The sequence below is a fragment of the Trichoplusia ni genome, chromosome 12, assembly GCF_003590095.1.
Source record: "Trichoplusia ni isolate ovarian cell line Hi5 chromosome 12, tn1, whole genome shotgun sequence".
NCBI lineage: Eukaryota > Metazoa > Arthropoda > Insecta > Lepidoptera > Noctuidae > Trichoplusia > Trichoplusia ni.
The window spans coordinates 5907798-5933238 of NC_039489.1; positions in this window are offsets into that span (position 1 = coordinate 5907798).

Below are 25441 nucleotides of genomic sequence, written 5' to 3' on the forward strand. Positions count from 1 at the left end.
TATTGAATAACAACGCTTATGACCTTGTCAAATATGCTGCCTGAAATTTAAGTACTAAACTGTTTAATAAAAAAAATATCCATATTTTTTCTGCATTCGCTTGTAAATTACAAATGAAATAAAGCTGGCCATCTTTAACTATGGAGTGGTTTGAATGGCTTTTTCCAGGTCAACACAAGGTATATATTGTATGAACGACGTCATTCTCCTATGTAGGTCGGGCAGCGATTGTACGAGATCTAGTTGACGGTGAATAACGTAAATGAAGATCGAAATTGAAACCTCATAGTAATGGTAATGTAGAGGACTTTTAATTTTTAATGTTCACGAGGCATGTATGAATGAATGGTTAAAGTTGAAATTTTGACAGATGATGCCAATATTTCAACTGTCAAGTTATAACAACAAGTATTAATAAGGATCGAGGTTAAGCATCATTTGTTACGGTTAATTTTGTTGGTGGGGGACAATGAGTGAAATGGAAAAGTCCATTGCATGGGAATGACTTTTCCTCTCGATAATTGACGTCACTTTGACCTGTCAGTGCTATACAATTAAGTAATTCCTTTTATTTGCGCTAGAGAAATGTAGCTTACGTCAAAAGATGGGTCTGTCTAAAGAATGAGAACAATGTGTAGATATTTAATTGACTTATTTATTACTCATTTGGATTTCGTCGATCGATTGGATTTCGTGTATCGTTTATTGCAAGAAGACGAATAAGCTGTTTTGATACTAAATAATTAGATTTATTTGCTAGTAATCATCAAAGTGAACGATCCAAACAAATGTCATCTCTTTTCACTCCAAATAAATAATGTGTATTACTAAATATTCCATTTCTTTTCTAAATGCTTTTAACTCTCAAGGTCTTAAATAAAAACAGAAATATTTGTTATTTTGTATCTTTGCCCTTCTTAAGACAATGCTGTTTTACATATGCTAAGTGTATCTGTCGTAAAACTGAAAATGCTGGTTTCTTTTAAGAGATAAGCTTACAATGTATCTACGTGAGGATTTTCTTTTTAACACGAGTATGTAAAAGTCACGAAGTTTTTTGGATTTCACATCTACGACTAAAAACTGTGAGGATTCTTATATCCCTCATCTTCAGACTCGACGATTCATAGTATTTTTACATCGCATTCTCACCCTGTTGCACAAAGACCGTTCCGTCCGGACCGTTCGTTAGAGGATTCGGTCTATCCCTTTGTCCGTAAGACATTGTTCAATAGCAAACGTTTAGTTTAGTTATAAGACCGCTTTGGAGTCTGTGGAAGAGCTGTGGAACGCAGTCTTCTTGGTGTTAAGTTGCAAGACCGAATCCCAAACCATACTCTGTTTCACTGCTGGTTGTACTGACATCGGCAAAAAGTTTACCCGAATAAAGTGGGATTGGTCGGGACATATCGACGGATGGACGGTGCAGCCATCTTAACGAATACCGCATGGGCTTATGCAGAGTGACCTAGGATAGGAAATTAGGAATAGACTTACGGGAGGCCGTTGCCCAGCAGTGGGATACAGTTGACTAGATAAAAAAGCAAAAACACATCACAATTTCATGAAAAATACCAAAAAACCCATTTCTTCTTAACATCATCGTATTAATACAACCTGGTCCTTTATTAACGTACAATTTAAATATAATAAAGGCCCTAAAATTACATTTAATAAATTACAAATTAATTACATTATGAAATTACAATTGTGTTATAATTACGCTGTCTTGTAAGTATGTGCTTAACTTAATTAAAACGCAGATTTTAATTAAAATCGCTGCTAATTATAATGAGGGGTCCCTTATGGCGTTTTTGGTTTGAAATTTTGAACGGAATGGTTAGATTTCTTATTTATGATGTATAATTCTTTGAGTGTCCTGATAAGATTTTGGGATTGCTTTTTATACAGGACAAAATTTACTGCTAATTAACTTGTGTTAAAATCCTTTAATTTTCATCCGATAATAAAAAAGGAACGGTTACTGAAGTCGACGTAAATATTCGTTTTTAATGTATGACCGTATTTCATAATTCGATAAAAATAACATATTATTTTTAGCGAATTGTATTTACCGGGTTCTCGATTTGTTTTTTATAGCTTAAAGTCAACTTCAGCCAGATTAAAAAAAAATGCTGATGTGATAGCATCTTTTTTTTTATTCAGATTACTTTGTCCCGGCTGTTATTCAATCTTTCAAAGTCGTTACAGGAAGTCAGAAGCTTGAGAGTCTGACAACCAGTCTAACTAAGGGGTATCGTGTCGCCCAGGTAACTGGGTTGAGGAGGTCAGATAGGCAGTCGCTCCTTGTAAAACACAGCTACTTCGCCGAATCTGGTTAGACTGGGCGCCAAACCCGACATAGTTGGGAAAAGGCTAGGCCGAGAGTTAATAAAAACAAAGCAACAAAGAACGCAATATAAAACCCACCCACCGACCATGCAACAGCGATCACATAAACACATGAAAACAGCCAATTCTTTCGAACTTCCCTTAGCTTACTGTTAGTTTATTTCTTAAAGAAAACTATTTTAAGTACACTACACTATATTTATAAAGTTAATGTCGGTTTTCCTTTGTGGAAACTTGGACGGTCAGGACAAAAGGTGGCTTTGTCTCTCTGTGTTATAAAACTTAGATATAAGTGCTTTTAATGTACTAGACATGTACTTTGGTATTTATTTATGAAAGCGGTAAAGTAAGTATTTACTGAGGTCTTGAGAGGGTACTATCATAAGTTAAAGTAGTATAATTGCAGTTTTTCAAAAGAGATGGCGCTGTACACAACTGAAATACTTTTTTAAGAGGTGTTTTTTCAATTCAATTAATTTAATCAAAAATCCAATTGCCGCAGAATCAGGGCCCAGTATGAATGCCAAACTTTTATATAAGAAGAATTCCATGTCCAGTAAGGGAATTTATAGTATGTATAGGCATATTTGAGTTTAACACGTTTTATATTTTCGTTTTTGGTATCTTGATCTGAGGCACAATTTCCGTTAAACATCCGGCAAAATATTTTTCGTACTTCTACCGCGGATAGAGATAAGAATCTCTATAATCGAACTAATGATAAAATGTTTTAAAATAAGTTTGTTTGTGCGTCAATGAAACTTTCTGAATTAGGCAAAAACTAAAAAAGAAGACAAACTCACATGAGATTTCATCTTACTGTATCTACACATTTGTATACGTAATGAAGAAAAAAAACATGTCTGATATTAAGACATCATCATTCATCTATCAGAAAATTAGATTTTTTTGTCAAATACCTAATTAAGGTTTCAGACACAAATGTTCATCCTACTACTATTATAAAGGCGAAAGTTTGTAAGTATGGATGTATGTTTGTTACTCTTTCACGTAAAAACTACTGAATGGATTTGAATGAAACTTTACCACAATATAGCTTATACATCAGAATAACACATAGGCTACAATTTTTGAGGTTTCTAATGTGAGGTCATAAAAAAACACATTTTTTGCGCTTACATTGCAAACGCTGACTGAATCCTACAAGATAGATAGAAGGCAGATAGATAGATAGAAGGCAGGTATAAATTATAACTTATATCTTCTAACCACGCGGACGAAGTCGCGGGCAACAGCTAGTAACCATATAAGGAAGTGTTTTGCAAAATATAACTTGCACCTTTTCCCACACAATGTATGACAAACAGCGGGTAACGCCACGGGGTTTTACTAGTCTTCCGAAACCCATCCCTAGTCGAACATATGTAAGGTTGACTTCATCTAAGTTTCTTTTAATTGTTCCTTAGTTTCCCATCCTGTATCACATCCCTTAATTAACACCCGACGAAGTTAAACATTATTGTTATAACTTATAACATTAACATCTAAGCTGGAAGAGTTTGGTCACTAGAAAGTGCTTTCGCAGAAGTTTCACTTGGGGTGGTCAAGAGACTTGCGACCACTTCTTATTGTAAGTTTTTAGATTTTCGCAAATCTTCTGCAAATGTCTTTATCTTTTAAAGGGATCCTAGCTAAAATATTGAATGATACTTTTTTGGGTAGCCTTAATCCGTTCTTAATTTTGTTTGTTTGCATTTGGATTTGTATTGAAAAATATGTTTTTTTCACCTATCGTTTCTATTTGAAGGGCAAAGGCCTCTCCTCCTCGCTTCCATTTATCTCGGTCTATGGCTAACAGACGCTAGATTCGTGGCAAAGAATCAAGTTCATCCGCGTTTATCTTTTCTTTGCCTACCGCAAGATCCTCTTTTTTCCGGGGTAAAACGCTAATGTTTTCAACCCACGTCGAGGGCACAGCGTGGGGTTATGTCGGACTTCCACCGACTAAAGACACCCCGGGCTTCTCTTCTACTGCTTTAGACAGAGTCACGGGATCGTTCGCTTATACTCTGCGCGACTCTGGCTGGACCGCAAGATCTTCTGCTAATCTGATAATCTGACTGCTATGTTAGCCGTGAGGTTGAGGTCACTACGACGTAACCCACATAGCGCGACCGCGACCGTCCATAGGATAAGCATATGTGTGATCCACGAAAGCTTGTCCTAACCTCGGGTGTCTTTGTATTTTTGCAACCCCCCGACACAAGGATTAAATTCAATGATGCGCGAGTCGTTCTTCGTAATACTAATCTTATAACAAATTTAATTAAGATATCAGCCTTCTGTTCCCACTTTATCTTGGCGAAACAACACAGTCGCTAACCAGTAAAGTTATAATTAGCAAATTCAAAATTTTAATCATTCTATGCAATGAATATGAGTGTAAACGTGAATGCTACAGAATCGTGTTTATATGATACGCGTTGATAATATCGTAGGATAATTAGAATGTCCTGAGTTTTCTTATCTTCAACTTTATTTTGTCGTTTTGCGTTGAGTTTATGAGGGCGTTGTTGACTGAAATTATAATTTTCGAATAAAGTGCTAATGTTTTTCCTTTATGTGTCGTGGTAGCTTTGCGGTTCGATGCATGGAAGCAGCTTCAATACCTATGAAAGTTCTTTGACTTTTTCTAATTATATATACCAACTTTCTTAATTATTCTAAGACTCCACTGACAAAACGGTTACGTGAAGCAGAGGAATTGTAAAGTTAAATGTAAAAAAAAATCGAATTTTATTCTTGCTCAACACTCAGAAGCAATATCCAGTACGTTTCTTTATAAAAACGAAATTTTAAAACCAAATACAAATTCAATAATTTCACCGCAGTCTTGTAGCAATCATTTTAAAAGTAATTTACTATTACAGTATAGAAAAACATTTGAAAGCTAAAACGCTACTTCAAACTAATAAGCCAGGTCGCCTACTACGTGCTAAAGTTATATTACTGCCTGTGTGGGAGGGAGATGGCGCTCTATGACGTGCATAGCGCTGTCTTGCTTCCACAACCATAATAATATTTTGAGAGTGGTGGTAGACCGTTTGGTCAGAAAGGTCATTCCTTTTACATTTGCTTTAAAACTTGAGTCCTAAATTGCTTTTTAAGTCCTAGATGTACAGTAATGAGATTCGGTCACTATTTTTTATTTGCTTTAAGACGTTCAATAAGGGTTTTTTTAGACGGAGTAAGTCAATCTTATACACGAATATTTGAAAAACCGGTCAAGTATGAGTCGGGCTCGCGAATTTGTCTGTCCAATTGTTCTATAGCACTAAGCGTAAAAAAAGTTGCGTGTTTATAAAATAAATAAAAGCACATTAAAAAAAAACAGAAATAAGAACACATCAAGCGATAAAAAAATGGTTTTTGAAAATAGAATGACGTTGCTTTTTTTATTTATTCAGTCATAATTTAGTTTGTCTACAAATGCAAGAGAGTTTACTAGCGCCAGTAACTATCCCTTGTCACAGAAACCGTCTGAACGCACCTTTTCTTAGATGATAGCTATTTGTATCAGAAAACTTAAGGATTTAAAAGCTTTGTATTACGTGTTGCTTTTACTCGCGAATTTATGACAGTTATATATTTTCTTTTAAAACAGCGTTGTATGAAAAATATGAAGTGATGATGCAAAAATGTAAGAACGATGCTTGGATTGTTTTTTTGAGTTCCGTACCTGTATTTAGAAAACGGAAAGCAATTACTGATACTGCTGTCTGTAAGTCTATTACCAAGCTGAATCTCATGAATTGTGAGATGATGATGATGTAATTCTGTAACATCTAAACCATGAAAAAGATCGGTTTTATCACATTTATTCTTACCGTAGAAATTAGTATTTTGTACGTTCTTCTATGCATTCGCACTCTTCACCTCGCACTTTACTAGTATATTTTTGTGAATCCAATTTTTGCGTATTTATTTGATTACCATGTTGTAATCTTTGGGTGTTTTTGTGCATGTGACCTGAATGTTTGTGAAACCCCCTTCGACAAAATGATTAAATTCCTTAATGCGGGAGTCGTTTATAAAAAAAAAAACATAATCTACACATTTTAAATTTAACACAAACATTCTTGTTATTTCTATGTAAATTTAGTCATACATAAGTTTTAGTTTAATTTATTTTAGTGTAGTTTCTAGGTCGAGTTGAGAATAATGTTAATATTTAGAGAGTTGTGTGTGTTTTCCCTGGACACCTTTAAAATAATTAATACAAGAAAACAGAATTGGAGTGTCTGTGTGTGTAATGTTAAAACAATAGTTTTGTTTGCCTCTTAAAGTTTTATGCATGTACACCGAAACTAGACAAATTCGAGTAATACTTTGTTAGACTGAGGGTTCCGTAATATCATCATATTTTTTGTAAATGCACCTAAACCCTTGCTTAACCACACATGGTATTTATTTTTCGTTATAGCTACAACAGAAACACATCATCCAATGCGGAGAGACAGCGGAGCTTTTGTAATGTGGTTATGTTTTTTTCTGAAAACCTATAAAAGGATACTGAGCTAAAAGTCTGGATCACTGCAGATCAATCTCAAATTCCAATAATTTTTTAATCCAGATTTCCTCACGACATTTTTATGAAGAAATAAATGTATATTTAAAATCTTATATCCTACTCTTCCAAGACAAATGATGTTTCAGGAATCCAATATAGTTGGTGCATTGTCGCGATATACTTAGCTGCTTGCTGCTTTGTGAAAGATGCTATTACCGACACAATTCTAAAGAATAAACGTCTAGAATGTTCTAGAATTTAAAATGGAACTATTCTATTACTTCCCTGACAGCTATAAAAAGGGGGTTGTGTTTTTTGTGAGGACAAAGTTTTTTTGCCACAAATTTTAAAATTTTTAATTTTTTTTTACGTAGGTAATGACTTTATCTAATTCATTTACTTTTAAATTGCCAAATTATCTTTATTTTTGAAATTAAAAATAATTTATTCAAAACTTCGAAACCACATTTAATGTTACTATCAAGAGGTCGTCTTGAAACACGAAATTCAATAAAGACAAATTAAGGGCACTTAAAGAGACAATTTGAGTCTTGAATATTTTCACACTAATTTGATGTACAAATTGGAATTTAAAAGAATGTAATGGAAAAGCAAAATTTAATTTTGAAAAAAGACCTTTTGGGGTTCTACACCTAAAACACACTTTCTCGTTTGCTAGTCGTTCTGGTTGGATTTTTGCAACTCAATTTCAAGACACTTCCCGATAAGCTAGCAGGCTGAAATTTTCGGGGAAGCTTCAAACCCTACGACAATGCAATTTAAAACTATAGAAAAGGATGGACTGATTATGAAAAAAAATAGAGTGACATTTTAAAACGTGGGTTTTTAGATTTGTCAAATCTATTATTATAGCTGTCTCTGTCTGGCTGTCCGACTGTACGTCCATCTCTACACAAGCTGTTTATCCTAAACCGTTAAACAAGTCGGATACAAGATTCATATAAATAAATAACTAGTTTTTTTACAAAATAGACTTACCAAGATAAAACGAGACTAGAACTTTACAAATCTTTTTACCTGAAGCCAAAAGATACATCTATCTTTATATCTTTTATTTTACCAAAAGACATTTCCAAAGACTTCTTCATTACAAGATAAGACCCGTTATCTGAAATTCATGATTGATAAGTAAGCCTTTTTATATTTCTCTTTGGCGGTTTTAAGGTTATATTTCAGTGGCTCAGATTCCAATCTCTACTGTGGAAAAAAATTGTATCTACGGGCAAAAATGTTTAGAATATTTGCAATGTTTGAATATCAAAAGAATCTTTGTTGTAATCTCCTCAAAATGTAACAGTTTTCTATGGATGTTTAAAAGAGATTTTGTAATTTTCGTCAAGCGATGTCATAAAAGATTGGTTTTCCTTTGGTCGCTATCTAAGTTCCAGTATTAATTGATCTATCCGTATTTAGGTTGATATAAAGTGAATCGTTTCTCGTTCCTTTTTAATTTGAAACGCTTTGTCTGGTTTTTTTTTATCTTTTTAAAATAAGCCGGTTTAGTACGTCCGCCAGATTTCAAAAAATAATAATTGAGAACGTATTTTTCATTTTATCACCTTTTTTTTTAAAGTAAAGAAGACAAAAAACACTTAAATATGGTAGTGGGCGCTAGTAACATCACTTGCTAGTAAAAAGCGTACTGGTAAATGACTTAACACGAGATTTTACATTACTGTATCCCCTTCATTTTTTGTTAACGAGATGAAAGAAAAAATACGTATTCGGTATTTTTTGGACATCTGTCTGATGGACTGAACAGATTTTTTTATCGAATACCTACTTCCAATACAAATTTTAAAATATTTCAGCAATCGTATTCGGTATTATTTTAAAATGTATCTGGAGAAATAATAAGCGTTCACTTTTTATCGTTTCTCCGATTTTCTTTTGTTACTCTTGAATAATAATTCCTGCTATCCACCTCAAGTCTGAACATAGAAATCTAAGATTTTGCTACCATCTCTCTTTGTGATTTCAGCTCTGCAATGTTGCAGCTTTCTGCTCAGATCTTTTATAGCATAGTGCAGCTTTTCTAGCTCAATTTATGTCCCACATTTATCCAGGATATATCTTTCTTATCGGGTCTGTTTGTCTGTCCGACTGCCTCTTTCGGGCCGATTGAGATAGTGCCTCGTTTGGATAAGGCTGGTCAAAGCTGGTTAAAGAATGTTGGAAAAATACATTTGTTTTAATCGATTTCGTTTCTAAATCAGCTAATTCTATGGTAGGTACTGTATCATTTTAATGTAATGTGGCTTCGCTGTCCGTCCGTCTGTCACCAGGATGTTTTTCATTAACCGAGAGAGCTATAACGTTGAATGATGATTCACAGATGATCTACTTATTTATGTTGCTGCTGTAACAGAATGAAATGGAAAAAAATATTGAGGTTAAAATATGATTGGAACGGTCATAAATTAGCCTTTCTGTACAGAACCTCATTGGTCTGTGCGATTCGGGCTCTCGACATTGATGTCTGTTTTATTTAGAACCTTATTGAATGTGTATTAGGCTTTCATACATCTTGAACATTTACCACAACATCCTAAAAAGATTTCGTGCATATGACTTAAAACTTTGTGAAAAAATGAGTCTTTAAAAAAAACTACCACTGTTGCTATGTAAGCAGGATGGCGCACTCCCGCTGTAAGTGGCGTTACTCTTCCAAGAGTTCCTCGTTATTTCAGCGAGAAGTTCAAGTAATCTTCTTGTCTGTACACCCATCTCCTTAAAGCTCCAATTAATGGTGCAGGACTTATAATTTATCTGCTGAAGGTATGACGTCACTGCATAAATCTGACTAACAAGCGAGTTAATTACAGAGGTGCTACCAAGATTGCAGGCCGCTGTTGAGATGTGACGAAGCGTGTTTTACGTTCTACTGCATAGCTTTGTACAAGAATTTTCTATTAATATTTTATTTGATTGATTCGAAATTAATTTCGTGACAGCGTGATTTTTTAATTCTCAACAAGAAGCAAAGAATTTTTTTACAATAATACGTTGTATAAAAATATTTTTCTTCGACTTCTTCTATTTGTTTTCTATCCATCAATATTTATTTCAATGAGCAGTATCTTTGGATACGATTGCTCGTTTTATCCGTGTCTGAAAGTTGCGATAAAGTATTAATTTATTTTCTACGCAATGATTAAAAACGGATTTTTTTTACTAGGATTCGTAGTCCATCAATTTATACGTCTGTTCATTCATCTGTCACCAAAGAATTATTTAATTTACTATGCAGATTGCTGTGGTCAATAATTTGGTTGGTGATCAATTTTTTTGACAAAATTGTTTTTCTTTGGCCTGTGTTTACAGAAATTGAGATGTCTTAAGTCTGACATGCAATTGAGCAGTTTTTTTTTATTTTTATAACTCAGAAAAAACTTCTATTTTTTCATGCAAACTTTTTGTAAATATTGTTATAGATATAATATAGGAAAAATTTAAGCAAGAATTTAAATCAATTATCCAGTTTTTCATGTACCTTTTTCAGTATTTTTATTAATAGTAACCAAATAAACTTACACAGTAATTGTATATACGAGTACTATCCCTTTAAATATATCCAATATCATTAAGCTATTGTGATGGGCACTTATTTTTTACGGCGTAGCTGCGTAGGTGCTTTCCGAATCGGCATTACCAAACTACCGAATTTCCAATATCAATACTGGAAGTACGGAACCCAATTAGGATTAACTATATAGGTAAGTTTATTTATTAGTTGGAGAGTGGCCAATGGCTAAATCCTCCATATTTTGACTTTACCTAGTGAAATATTCTATGTTTATTTGTATGATGCTGGATAAAGGTATATGTAAGTACTAAATCGTTACGCTTGAATTACAAAAAGGGTATAGGTATAGTAATCTCAATATGCTATTATTCTAATTTTTAAAATCAATGTTTTAGTTTTATATTTCCAAGAGTATTACACCCATCAAGTGTATGACCGTACTGAGCTGAATTTTTAATATCTGGCGTTAAGGCGGCAACACACAAAGTTCTTTTTTAATTGTCTCGTCATCACCGTTCATGACATTATTCAGAATCGGTGTCATATAAAAATCTTAATAATTTGATTGAGTCTATAACCAACGGTTATAAACGGAATCTTAAAAAGCAAAGGACCACTCGAAAGCACTATAATTAAAACTTATCTGCACGGATAGCCAAGTGCTGAAAATCGACACCCCGCATAGGACAAACATTTTGTGTTTGTGTAATGCCCGCGATACTAGGATTAAATACCTTAGTACCTCGTAATAGGAGTCATTGCTTTTTTTAAGGCTTTTAAAGAAAATATCAGGTAGGTTTACATACCAATGTTTTTTTTATTGTTTACAATGAAAAAAAAGGAATCAACGATCCATCCGTTCCAGTGAATAATTCCGGAAATTTAAGAGTTTCTTATGCCGTCTATTCAATGTAAACTATTTCCTTTGAGTTGAAACTCTCTTTCATAAACAACGAAGTTGTTGCAATGTTTTAGATGTAAAAGTAGCAAAATGAATTCTATTACATTGTTGTTAAAATAGAAGACCCTTTGTATTTTATTTTGTTGTTATTGAACATTTTATTATCCGTAGTATAAGTGAGGATTATGATACGTGGAATAATTATTATTAAATAGCTGTAGGTCGCGAATTCGTCCTCTTGGTGTTGTTTTTTATATCTATCAGGGTTCATGGCAGACATATAAACAAAATTATTATATCAAATATACTTGTCAGTCAAGGAGCGAGGAGCTCGTGGCTAAGTTATAACCGCATAAGTGAAACGATCACAGGTTAAGCAATGCTTGACGCGGTTGGTCCGTAGATGGGTGACCATCTTTGTCATAACGAGTTACTCCGTGTTTCGGAAGGCACGTTAAATTGTGGGTCCCGGCTGTTATTTTTACATCTTGGACAGTCGTTACAGGTAGTCAGAAGCTTAAAAGTCTGACAACCAGTCTAACCAAGGGGTATCGTGTCGCCCAGGTAACTAGGTTGAGCAGGTCAGATAGGCAGTCGCTCCTTGTAAAACACTTGTACTTAGCTGACACTGGTTAGACTGGTAGCCGACCCCAACATAGTTGGGAAAAGGCTAGGCCAATGATACTTGTCAGTCAACCGATCTGTTTACCTGTGGTCTATTTGTGCCTCTGTGTCATGAGACTGACTCGCACTTATTTATAGCGGTATTATGGATAGTTTTGAAAAATAATTTATAATTTGAGAAATCCTACTAATATTAGAAACACAAAAGTGGATGTTTGTTGTACTTGCATACACATATGGTTTATAACCAGGATTAACACATAGGATTAGATGGGAGTTTTTATCCCGATTTTATGTTCTCTATAAAGCAATCTATAATTCTACCAAACTTCATCAAAACCCGTCAAGCAGTTTTTAAGCTATAACACAACAAACGTTCATCAACTTTGGCAAAACTGACGTTTACAGTTCTACAAAGATAATCTTCCGCTCATTTTATAACCCAACACTTAACTCCTGAGATTTGCAAATAACTCATCACGCAAGCCCATGAATAATGTTTTGGTATATAAATTAAAGCTGCCACGAGTCCGCTTTAAATTAAAATACCTTCTCGTAATCTTTGAATTTCTCGAGAGACCAAAGTTGTCAGTAAGTGGAGAGTTACTTGTAGACATGGGAGTTGCGAACTCGGTTATAAGGTTTCAGATCAGTGGTTAGGTAGAGCTGTGGTATACGTTTATTTTGCTAGAGCAGTGGTAGCCTAGTGGTAATGCCGTTGGACTGCCGAATTAAAGGTCGTACGTTCAAATCCTGGAATGAAAGGAGAGTCTTTTTGAATTTGTAAGCTTATTAATAAGTAATTATCACTTGATAAAAATGAAGAACGTTGTGAGGAAACCAGAAAAACTGAGGATTTTTTTAAAATAGAACCAAATAAAGTTGGGTTTAAAGTAGATTGCGAGGTTACCATAAAAGATGGACATAAAGCAAATTAGATATTAGGAGACAATATTGTGATCATCTGATCAAAGTTTGTATTGGACTTATAGGTAGATTTCCCTATAGGCCAAGTGGAGCCTAGGGCGGCAAAATTAGACCCTTTTGCTGAGAAGTAGTAGTTGTGTCTTCTTTGAACCTACGCGCTTGTGTAAAGATTAAAAAAGTGTCCTTGTAGCGTCCCACAATAAAATACAAGATAATTTGAAGCTTTGCTCATTAATTTTAGGCCTAGGGCAGCTATGTATTAAATCTGCCCATGATATTTTTTTTAGAATAAAATTTGAGAAATGAGATTATTTATAAATTAAGTTTATGTCCAAAAGCTGTTTTACGACTTAAAATACAGTTTCAAAGGAGCCAGCTTACATTTAATGTAGAAGAGTTTTTTTTTTCGAAAAGGAGATGAGGCAGCTCACGAAAATGCATGCGGATAAAAGGACACAAATTCTTCATTTTACCTTCACAATGTATCAAGACAAAATTCTTAAAATTTCCTCCACGTATCCGGTGAATTTCGAACGTAAAATTTTCCTATAGAGGGATACAAGTAGTCCCAAAAATGTCCTTTGGTATATACCAAAGGGAATCTCTGGATATTTTGGAGATTTCGAAAATTCCCCTTTTACGTGCGATTTTACAACCGGGAGGATGTCTTCGTGTCTCCTATTGTAAAACACAGCGGTGTTCGTGGTCTCACGTACTCAAGTGTGATTCGCGAACGACAAATCACTAGAAAGGTACATTTCATGAATAATTTCGCAGTTACTGACTCCAAAATGCGGTGGAGTTTAAGTTGCGTTGAGAATGCGTAAGTGTTTTTTTATATTTTATGGGAACTTGTTTATTGATAGATTTTGTTAATGTTTGTACCAGTATTTCTTATTTATTGCCTGTTATATATTAGGGGAGATATTTTCGTGGCCTTGGTGCATAATTGATGGTTCAACTGAATAAACAATTGGTCGGTATAACTTGTACACAATAATAAAACATAAAAGGCGATTCTGACATCCAGGAATTTAATCATGTCACAAATGCAATACACCCAGATTGAGGACAAGCATTCGTGGATCACACAAATACATATACTCCGCGGGGATCGGTCAACTTCAACCACTCGGCTATCCGTGCAGTCGAATTATCTCATTGCATTATTTCATAAGAAGGCAGCGTGCATTTGGAGAGGTCTATGTCCAGCAGTGGACGAATATGGGCGGACGATGATAATGATGACGATGAGCGTAACCTTTCTTATACAGATATATCACTGGGGCATGAATGCCCTATACGTCTTCACCTACCACCGGTTCCCTATAAAACATAACAGTAGCCAACGACTCGGCCTTATATATCAGCATACGCTCAGTCCAATAGCTGCTTTTAGAACCATTGCCACGCAAAACAGAAGTATGTATCGAGATGAATAAAACAAAAGCTAACAAAATTTATTCTATTGTTTTACCGATACAACATGCCTTAGTCCTACCACGACACCATGAAGTAATATTATAACTTTAGTTAGAAAGAGATGCCGCTCTACACCGCACAATTTGTCTCGCTTCCTCAACTGCACAAGATAGGGAAGACAGTATTTAGTTTTGTCTTCACTTCGTGATCTGTCGTTCAGTGACACATCTTCGACATGTTTAACCTAATGTAATTGATATGCGGTGGCACTTGTAACTCGTGTAGAACATTACACAGTATGTACGTGAATGTACGAAGAATATTAGGTATATATACGGTTTGGGACCAGAATAGAGATATATGATTTGACGACCTCCGTGGTCGAGTGGCGTACGCACCGGTTTCAAGGTTTCGCTAGCTCTGAGGTCCCGGTTTCGATCCCCGGTCGGGTCAATGTAAAAATCACATTTCTACATTGTCTCGGGTCTGGGTGTTTGTGGTACCTTCGTTGTATCTGGATTCCATAACACGAGTGCTTTAGCAACTTACTTTGGGTTCAGAACAATGGATGTGATGTTATCCGCATTTGTTATATTGGATACAAATAATATTATTCCCTGTCTTTCATCAACAATAATATAGTACTCTTAATTATTTTTAAACGGAAGAACTATTGGTCAGTGACCATGATAGCTTAGTGGGTAAAACGACTGGCGCGTATAGCTAGGAGTCGCAAGTTGGTGTCCTGTCTTACATTTGAATTTTCATTGTATTAATTGTGAGTAATGATTACTGTGTTCGAGTAACAAGCACCACCATATATCATCAGTGACACCTATACATTTTTGACTTTAATACTTAATTCTATACTCAATAAAAAACTTAGAAAAAATAAACAATTCATTAATCCTAGAGTTTAGAGAAATAAGATTAAAAAAATAAAAAAGTAGAAGTGGAGAGGTATCTTTGAACATTATTATTAATCTCTACACCGTGATTTTTTAGTCGTATTACAAAAGCTGCCCAGTTCATGCATCCAATGACTAGAACACGTTCATGATAAAAAAATATGTATTTATGAGATTTGAATAAATTTAAAATGCAATTTTTATTCAATACTAGCTTGTGCCCGCGACTTCGTCCGCGTGGAATAGTGACTTCCGGCAGAAAAGTATAGATAGCTGTGTCCGCGACTCCGTCAGCGTGTAACTCCTTGTGTATTAAGTTAATGTATTGGTAATATTTATTATTATTATTTATATTGGTAATATTGTTTAGATCACGTTCACATAAGGCTTAACCCTTTATAAGACACAGAACTTAAAAATATTTATAGCTTTTAAACTTTATAATAATGTGTTAAGGTTCAAATTCTGGTGGCAATATAAGTACCACTGCCTTATAAAGGTAAGGTAAAGGTACTTATAAAACGAAAATACTTTAGTGCAAAGCTTCCGGGTAAACTATATTGAAAGTTGACCCGTCCGGCACGTGAACATAAAGACTTTTAGAACTGCTAACACGGGAAAGAGCAACATACAACTGACCATGTGAGAAACAACTGACACTGAGATCTACTCCAGCAACACGAAAAGTCTGCCCTTGAGCCTTGTTAATTGTCATTGCATAACACACCGATACTGGGAATTGCGTCCTTTTAAATTGGAATGGAAAATTATTTGGTATTAAGGGTATTCTGGGAATAAAGACGGTTTCTCCTGCACCGCAACCTGTTAAAATTTGAGCCTCGATTATATTTTGTTGCAACTGGGTTACTTTTAGTCGAGTTCCATTGCAAAGTTGTGGTGGTTTTAAATTTCGGAGCATAATAATCGGTATCCCAATTTTTAAACAAATTTCATGAGAGGGAAGTCCGGGCATATTTAAAGAATTTAAAAATTCTATCGGGTAATTAGTGGCTTCTTGTTCATCGACCATTCTATTTATTGATCTATAAACTTTGCTTTCCCCCTGTATATTCGACAGTATTTTGTTATTGATCTCAGATGCCTGGTCATTGCGAGGAGTTAAAATAGATCTTTCGCATAGCCAAGAATTGTCCCTATTTAATATATTTGTTACGTCACCGTAAACCGACGATATAAGATGTGGTTGAGATTGCACCATACAACATAATTCAGGCGTCAGTATAAGTTTTCCTTGGTGTAGTTGTGGATAGGTACCTTCACCAATCTTTAATAATGTGTCAGAAAATTGACTATCATCCGGGTTATCTCCAGTTCTCACTCGCATATTTATAGTCAAATGCACCGATTGTATATCTCGCCATAAATAAGAGCTTTTCAGGCAAGCCCTAACCTCATCAGCTCGGGTTCCCCGTGGTATTACCGGTAAGGTTTGTCGGAAATCACCACAAAATAAAACCGTGATACCGCCCATTGGTCGATCATTTTGTCTTATATCCCTTAAAGTTCTGTCTACCGCTTCTACTCCTTTTCGATGGGCCATCGTACATTCATCCCATATGATTAAACTACACTCGCGTAATACCTTAGCTTTGTCGCTATTTCTTGAAATACTACAGGTTGGATTTTCCGTGCGATCTAAATCAATTGGTATTTTAAACATACTGTGAGCAGTTTTACCTCCTGGTAGCAATGTTGCAGCTATCCCTGATGAAGCTACGGCAAGAGCAATTTTACGCTGATTTCGAACATAAGCCAATATTAATTTAGTCAAAAAGGTTTTTCCAGTTCCTCCAGGTGCATCTAAAAACCATATTGTTCCCAAATTATTTTGAACACTATTGCACACGCGGTCATAAACTGAACGTTGTTCTGCAGTCATCATTGGGACACCGTTTTCTAATGTTGTCAGCAGTTCCGTTAAATTGTAACCAATCTCTGCGGAATATTCCCTATTAGTTACCTCTCCGACTGAGGTTGGTGTTGGCAAACCATATTCACAGAGTGATTTACCGCCTACTGCTGTTAAGTCATCCTGAAGAGCTAATAAGCACTGATTTATGGCAAGATCACGGAAATTATCATTAGTTGTGCCTTCATCATTGTTAGGTATATTTCTAAGAAAGTCTTCTGAAAATTTTTCTTTATATTTTTCGCATAATGTTACAGCATCTGACAAATTACAAAATGTGAGTAATGTTACAAATAAATGGCGTAACCGTCGTGGATTATCACTAACACAGGATTCTGCTAAAGCGTCATCCCAATGCTGATCATTTTCAAGCAAATGACGCGCTTGGCAAGCTGCTTGATAAGTGGGATAAACAACATCGTCTACTTTTCTCAAATCTATAAATGAGGTTGGTCCTCGCACGGTATGTAATAATAATCGCAAATAGAAACACTCAGCGTTGTTAGGATGAACGGTGTACACTCTACCAAGAACATGTTCTTTAAAAATACCTGACTCGCCATCTACAGGCCTGCCACGGCGTCTTCGATTAAAGACACCCCGTTGCTTATCGTAGGTATAATACGATGGAACTTCCTCATACAAAAGAGATTTTGCAAAATCATCAGTTTGGCAAAGTCGAAAGAATGCTAATAAACTTGTTTGTCTAGGGTTCTCTAACCGTTCTGTGACATTTTCGGCGTTGAAATATATACGTTGGCCGCCTTCAAGATGAACATCCAGATGAGTCACAGGTGGATATCTTTCGTGAATGTTGAAACTTAAGATCCGCCACACAGCTTCTGAAGAACTTATATATCTGCCTGACTGAAATCTTGTAACTTCATCATGTTCATTTCTCAAAGCAAATGTAGCTTGGTCACTGCCCTTATTAATATACTTACAAATATATTTTATTGACTCTACACTATTACACATTTCAACATTTATGTGAGCTTGAAATGCTCTGGACAACACAGGAGAATACGGAACGACCCACCTATTATCTAAAGTAACTTGTTGTCCAGACACTCGCTTTTCAACAGTAAAACCATCATTATCTCTTGAACGGCGACGATATAATGGGTATCCATCATGTCCTGTTACAGTGCCATCCACTAAGGCTTTTGGATATCTTTTAGTGCAACGACCGTCTTGCATGCAAGGAGAATTCCCGTTAAACGAACCACATGGACCATGTATCATATGAGTTTTAACAATGTCGTATAACACGGGATCTGCAATCGGACTTGGAATTTCAGCACTGATTAAACTGTCTACATCATTAGGTCGAACCTTATCTTTTAACCAAAGCAGGATATGTGCGTGAGGTAAGCCGCGTTTTTGCCATTCAATACTATACATATAACACAATACTTCTCCAAAAATTTTATCTTTGGTAAGTAGATCTATCATTGATTTTAATTTTAAATGAAAAACTCTTGCTATGATATCATGGCGGTCATGCGGTGCTTGACCCTCAAGAAGCTCCCGAGTAATTTCATCCCACTTAGGATTGGTAGTTACAGTAATAAATAAGTCGGGACGTCCATATTTTCTTACGTAACAAAAAGCATCTTGAGTACGTTCGTGCATGTATCGTGGACCACCAGTAAAAGAAGAGGGCAAAATAACTAAACGACCCATATTCACCGTATCGTTATCTTGCTGCATGGCGTCGCGAAGGTGCACGTATTCTTCAACGCGCAGCTGCCTCTGATTAGATCGTATATAAACTAATCTTTCGGTTTCAATTTTTGCGTACATGTCTACAATAAACTGATTGAATAAGCCACGAAAACGTTGAAAGTATACAAACCCATTCCGTCTTACTTGCAAGTGGTAACAGTAAAATTGAAGGCATGAAATCTTTTTATTATAATTAGGTGCGCCTGTACGCGGATCAGTTTGGTATAAAGCAAAATTATAACCATCTTCCCCTCGACAGTATATCAAAGGATATTGCAAACTGTCGTAAGCCCTGTGGGTTTCATAAATACGTTGCAAACGATTATCTCTGGAACGGATAACGATATCACGCCTATCACATTCCTGGTCGACCAATACCACAGCAACTTCATTCGTGGATGGAGCATTATAACGCCCAGGGTGTTCCTGAGTTGGACGCCTATCGGCATTTATAACAATTTTATAATTTTTATCATCATCTCGAGGAAGAGCTTCTAATGCCGATTTAAAACTGCATACATACAAATTAACCTGATGCAACATGTTCTGAAGTTGTGATATGAGTTCAGTATTTAAATTCGGGAAATATTGATTTCTTATATTCGACTGTTCGTTGTAGTCGGATACAAAATATATTTGAAGAAACTTAGGTTGGTTTTCAGGCAAAAGGGATCCTATCAAATGGTAAACCTGACCTTGTATCTTAAAAGTAGGCATGAAATGACCTTCTGAGATTTGTTGAGCGCCAAAGGATGTCATTTGAAATGCACTATTATAAGTGCGAATATTATCTAAAAACTGTTTAGATTGTATATGTTCCCCTAAAAGTAGTGATTTCAAAGGTTCCGGTGGGTCTTCGAATGAAGGCAAATTTATTTTACCTGTAGAACAACAGAAACCAGCTGACTCCTTACTCCACTTTGAAGCATTACAAAAACGACATACCACGTTCATATCGCCTATTACAGAAGATGATCCATAATCAATTGTGAGGTTATAAGCAAACCCACTTTTATATTTGTCGGACCAAGCCACCGAATTTCTAGATTGATCTTCTATGTGTACATCTAAGTTATTAAGGCTATGTCGAAATCTGTCTGCAGTAAGACGGGCCTCTCGCTGTTCGTCCGTTTCAAGAGACCGAATATTTTCGATTCTTAATCTTTCATTAGACAAACATACTGATCGTTCTTGTCTCAAAGAATTATAATATTCGCGTACCGACTCTAGTCGTTGTTCATGCTCATGTGCGTCTTCGAGAGATCGAATAACATTATGGTGCACCCTATCATTTGTCAAACGGTCTTCATATTGAGTTAAAGTTTCAGATTCTCGAGATAAAATATGACGTTCGCGGTCAGCTGTGAGACGCAATTCCCTCTCAGTGTAGGTTTCTGACTCGCGAGACAATATATGACGTTCGCGGTCAGCTGTGAGACGCAATTCCCTCTCAGTGTAGGTTTCTGACTCGCGAGACAATATATGACGTTCGCGGTCAGCTGTGAGACGCAATTCCCTCTCAGTGTAGGTTTCTGACTCGCGAGACAATATATGACGTTCGCGGTCAGCTGTGAGACGCAATTCCCTCTCAGTGTAGGTTTCTGACTCGCGAGACAATATATGACGTTCGCGGTCAGCTGTGAGACGCAATTCTCTGTCAGTGAAGGTTTCTGACTCGCGAGACAATATATGACGTTCGCGGTCAGCTGTGAGACGCAATTCCCTCTCAGTGTAGGTTTCTGACTCGCGAGACAATGTATGCCGTTCGCGGTCAGCAGTGAGACGCAATTCTCGTTGTGACGCAGTTTCAGCATCTCGGGATAACACATGTTGTTCTCGGTCAATGGTAAGCCTCAGCTCTCGTTGAGAAGAGCTTTGAGACGCCCGTGATGTAGCTCGTCTCGCTCTGTCAGCTGCTAATCGCATCTCTCTCTCTGGAGAGCTTTCATTGGCTCGAGAGGTTGAGGCACTAACTCTCATAGAGTTTAACCGATGTGCTGTTTCCTCTGCCGATTCTTGAGAACGCGCATTTCTCATCCTTTTAGCATCTCTCGAATTTCGAGATAAAGATGGTCGTTTTTTAGGTGGCATTGTGTATTTTTAATCGACGGTAACTGAAGCTACCTTACACTTACAATTATATATAGTTATTATGTAATAATTACGAAAATAAACTATTAATATAATAAAACACTACCAATTACGAAAATAAACTATTAATACAATTAAACACTACCAAAATAACTAATATAATAATAACGAAAATAAACTATTAATATAATTAAACACTACCAATTACGAAAATAAACTATTAATTTAATTAAACACTACCAATTACGAAAATAAACTATTAATTTAATTAAACACTACCAAATTACGAAAATAAACTATTAATACAATTAAACACTACCAATTACGAAAATAAACTATTAATACAATTAAACACTACCAAAATAACTAATTGGTGTACCTACTACTAATACTATTAATCTAATACCTATTATATAAACTAACAACAAAACAATTCTAAAAATAAACTATTCAAAGACTAAAAGTCGTGCTGATAAGCACGGTTTGCAAATAACAATTATTGATTGTCAATAAGGTCGAACAGTCTGAACGTCTATTCGCATCAACAGCCAAATATTGTATGACGCTCGAGCGCGGACCCCCCGCCTTTTTATACCTCCCGCCACGACGCGCGTCGAGCGCGGCAACCGATACACAAAAATAATCCTTATACCATGACTCTGTATTCACGCGCGATTTCTTATTATTTCATGTATAACTTTGGTGTTTCTACACCGATTTACATGATTCTTTTTTTATTGAATAGGTAATAATGTTAACTTTTTTAATTGGGGATGAGTGATAGTGTTGTAAACGTTAGAGTAGACAAATACAATCAGAAATCTCCGAATTGCTAAGCTATCGGGAGTTTCACGTGTTATTGTGAGTCAACCATAAAAGTTAGACATATGCTGTCGAGGAATATTTTTTATATAATTTTAGGGAGAATATTTCCGTCATACATGATTTCTATGTAGCTTTAACCTATAAGCCTGCACACGTGACGGAAGCTTAAAAAATGGAGTAACTTACCCCGTTTTCCCAATATTTCCCTTCACTGCTCTGCTCCTATTGGTCGTAGCGTAATGAAAAGTATACTATAACCTGCCCAAGAGTATGAAGAATAATTGTGCCAAATTTCGTTAAAATCCGTCGAGTAGTTTTTGTTTCTATAACGAATATACAGACAGACAGACAGACAGACAGACAGACAGACAGACAGACAGACAGACAGACAGACAGACAGACAGACAAAAATTTTACTGATTGCATTTTTGGCATCAGTAGCGATCCCTAACCACCCCTTGATAGTTATTTTTTAAATATATTTTATGTACAGAATTGACCTCTCTACAGATTTATTATAAGTATATATAGATAGATTATGATGCAATTCGTAGTTTTTTAGAAACACAGTTCTGTTGCGAGCGCGGTCCGAGCCTTGTAACAATGGTGAGGGGCGCGGGCGGCGGCGTTTTTATCATTTTTAAGAGTATATTTCAGATTTCTCTTTTTTAATTTTTCGTCGTAATTATTATCTTAGTTGTAGATAAAAAAATAATAATCGCGCCTAGGGGTATTTTACGTCGGATACATGAACTGGGCTCCTTTTGTAAGACGACTAAAAATCACCGTGTATTATTATTTACATCTCTAAACTCACGCCGACAAAGTCACGGGCAACAGCTAGTAACAAAAAGAAATGACAAAAAAAAATTTACCTCCATCAATAAAACTAATATCTATTGACATGTATTTAGTTCCGTATATTGTGAAAAACAGTACTGTTATTGCGTAACTGTTTGGGCGGAGTTCTTATTTACATAATAATACGCATCGTCGTCTAACAATCCGTATAGTTTATGGTACATCGGTAACCGATCTGTTTTAATATGTCCTACTAATATTATAAAAGAGAATGTTTGTGAGAATGTATGTTTGTTATTCTTTCACGCAAAAACTGCTGTACCGATATGGTTGAAATTTTGTATGTAGATAACTGATACCTTGGGTTATAACCGAGAATAGCTTTTATCCCGATTTTATGTTTCCGCAGGATATGGCAGCTAGTTAAATATAAGGCTGTGTTATGATATCATGTAATTTAGAGTACTGACCAACCCGCGACGAAAGAAGAGGGATTTTATAAATTTGAAGTGAGTCTGTCAGCTATGGCATAATAGCTTCCGAACCGATTAGGCAATTTCAATTTTGTTGGTTTTGCAATAAACATGAATTATGTGTGAGCTTTCTTAGACATGCTTGATAAAATTGTTCGAGCCTATTTTTATAGATGTGCTGGTAGACGGTATATTGAATTTATATAATAAAAATAACAGAAATACACCCATCGTACATCGTATGGCATGAAATATTCAACATATAGAGAAAAAATACTTAAAAATCTTTAATTATAAGTATTCTTTTACGAATACCAATTTAAGGTATCGAATAAAAATAAATATCATTAAAATTTCAGATCTTAATACAATAAGTAGGTGTCTTTTTATGTCTCGTACTTATAATTAAATTTTCCACCTATTAATGATAGGGTTGATACTCATAATAAGGTTCATTACGTTCATTAAGACATAATTGCTTGATGATTCAACTGAATGGAAGCGTAGATGATCTAGTTAGTGCTGTGTAGTCAATTATTTGTCGTTGATATGTTGCATAATTATAGTATTATAGCCGTCGGCTGCAGGCCCAGGGCTACAAATCGAAAATCATTTATATTACCATAGGAACATTAAATTGAGACATAAATCTATATCTATACTCTATACTAATATATAAAGCTGAAGAGTTTGTTTGATTGTTTGTTTGTTTGAACGCGCTAATCTCAGGAACTACTGGTTCAAATTGAAAAATTCTTTTTGTGTTCAATAGATCATTGATCGAGGAAGGTTTTAGGCTATAAACCATCACGCTGCGACTAATAGGAGCAAAGATACAATGGGAAATGTGGAAAAAACGGGGTAGATATAAATCATAACTTATATCTTCTACCCACGGGGACGAAGTCGCGGGCAACAGCTAGTTATTCTATATGTGTTAATACTGGTTATAAACTATCGGTGTACAAATTTGCGTCTAAATCTGTTCAGTGGTTTTTGGCGTGAATGGAACAACAATTCATGCATCCGCGTTTATAATCATTGCCTTTCTAGACGTTGCGCTGATTTTCGTCTCGCATCCCAAAGTCCAGGTTAATTTTTTAGTGAGTGTAACCTTATCAAAAGTTTTTTGTGATAATATTTGAGTTTTAAAAGATTCTACGAATGACGAATGGAATAGATAACGAGAAAAAACCTTTTTTTTAATAACCGTCTACACAACATCAAACATTGCATAGAGAATAAAAAAAACAAGACTATCAAAGAACAGACAGCATTTTTTCAAATCTTTTGCATATTTGAGAATATTTTCCGCTTTTGTTTTCGCGAATCCGTGTTTTTATGTTGCAATGATAAAAATCTTGTTATTTTACTCACACTTGGATAAACCGTCATTGAAATTCAGACAAAACCGAGAAATCGTAAACCTAGAGTTTCAGTCTAGAATATAGATAGTAATGCTATTGTATCGGAATGCTCGCTTGGCATTGGCAGAACATGGATTTTCTAAGACGTTCTTTTTTTTAAACTCTCTGATATATAGTTTATTTTTTGTAACACTTTTCTTTTTTTCTGTCATATTGTTTACAACCAGTATCTTTATTTCTAACAGTTTCTTAAAAAAAAAGTGACTCTTATATAAACTTAATGTTTTTGTATTATTTTTCTTCTTTTTTGTGTGATATTTTACAACCAGTTTTTTTAAGTTTCAAATAATAATTTTCTTTTGTTGAGAAAAAAATGCTATATGTGATGTAATGCACTTATTATAAACTATTCAAAAGAGATCATGAGTTCTACCGTCTATTGGTCGTGTGAGCACGACGCTGCTATCGACAGTATCATTTTGTCTCGTTCTTACAATACCGATAGTCCTGCTTTTAGAACTGTTAGATGGTTTAGTACAGGTGTAGTGCTTTAGAATACTTTGGATCGGTGCACTCTCTTTAAAGTTCACAACCTTTTCGGTTCATTTACTCCACGACGTAAAAGGTTTAATCGAAGATTTTTTCCATTGTTTTATTAAGATACGGATTGATTGTAGTGAAGATATTTTTCAGTTTTAATTTGTCTCTTTCTATTATCTTTTCTTCTTTTGTTAAAATTGTATTTTTCATATTCACCTCTTTCTGTTTTCCAACGCTTGTACACTATTTATTGTCTATTTTTCTAACTTATTTATCCTTTCGCAGGTCTGCTGGAAGAGATTCTTAAAGAAATAAGCAGTACCTTTGTACACGTCTTTCTATATGTGTGCTTCTTTTATTGGTCTGTGTACATAAATGATAAATAAATAAATAATTATATTTTAAATTAATGTTTGGTCTTAGAATTATGAATTTTGTGTCATGACTGCGGGTATTATTTTATTATGATATCAA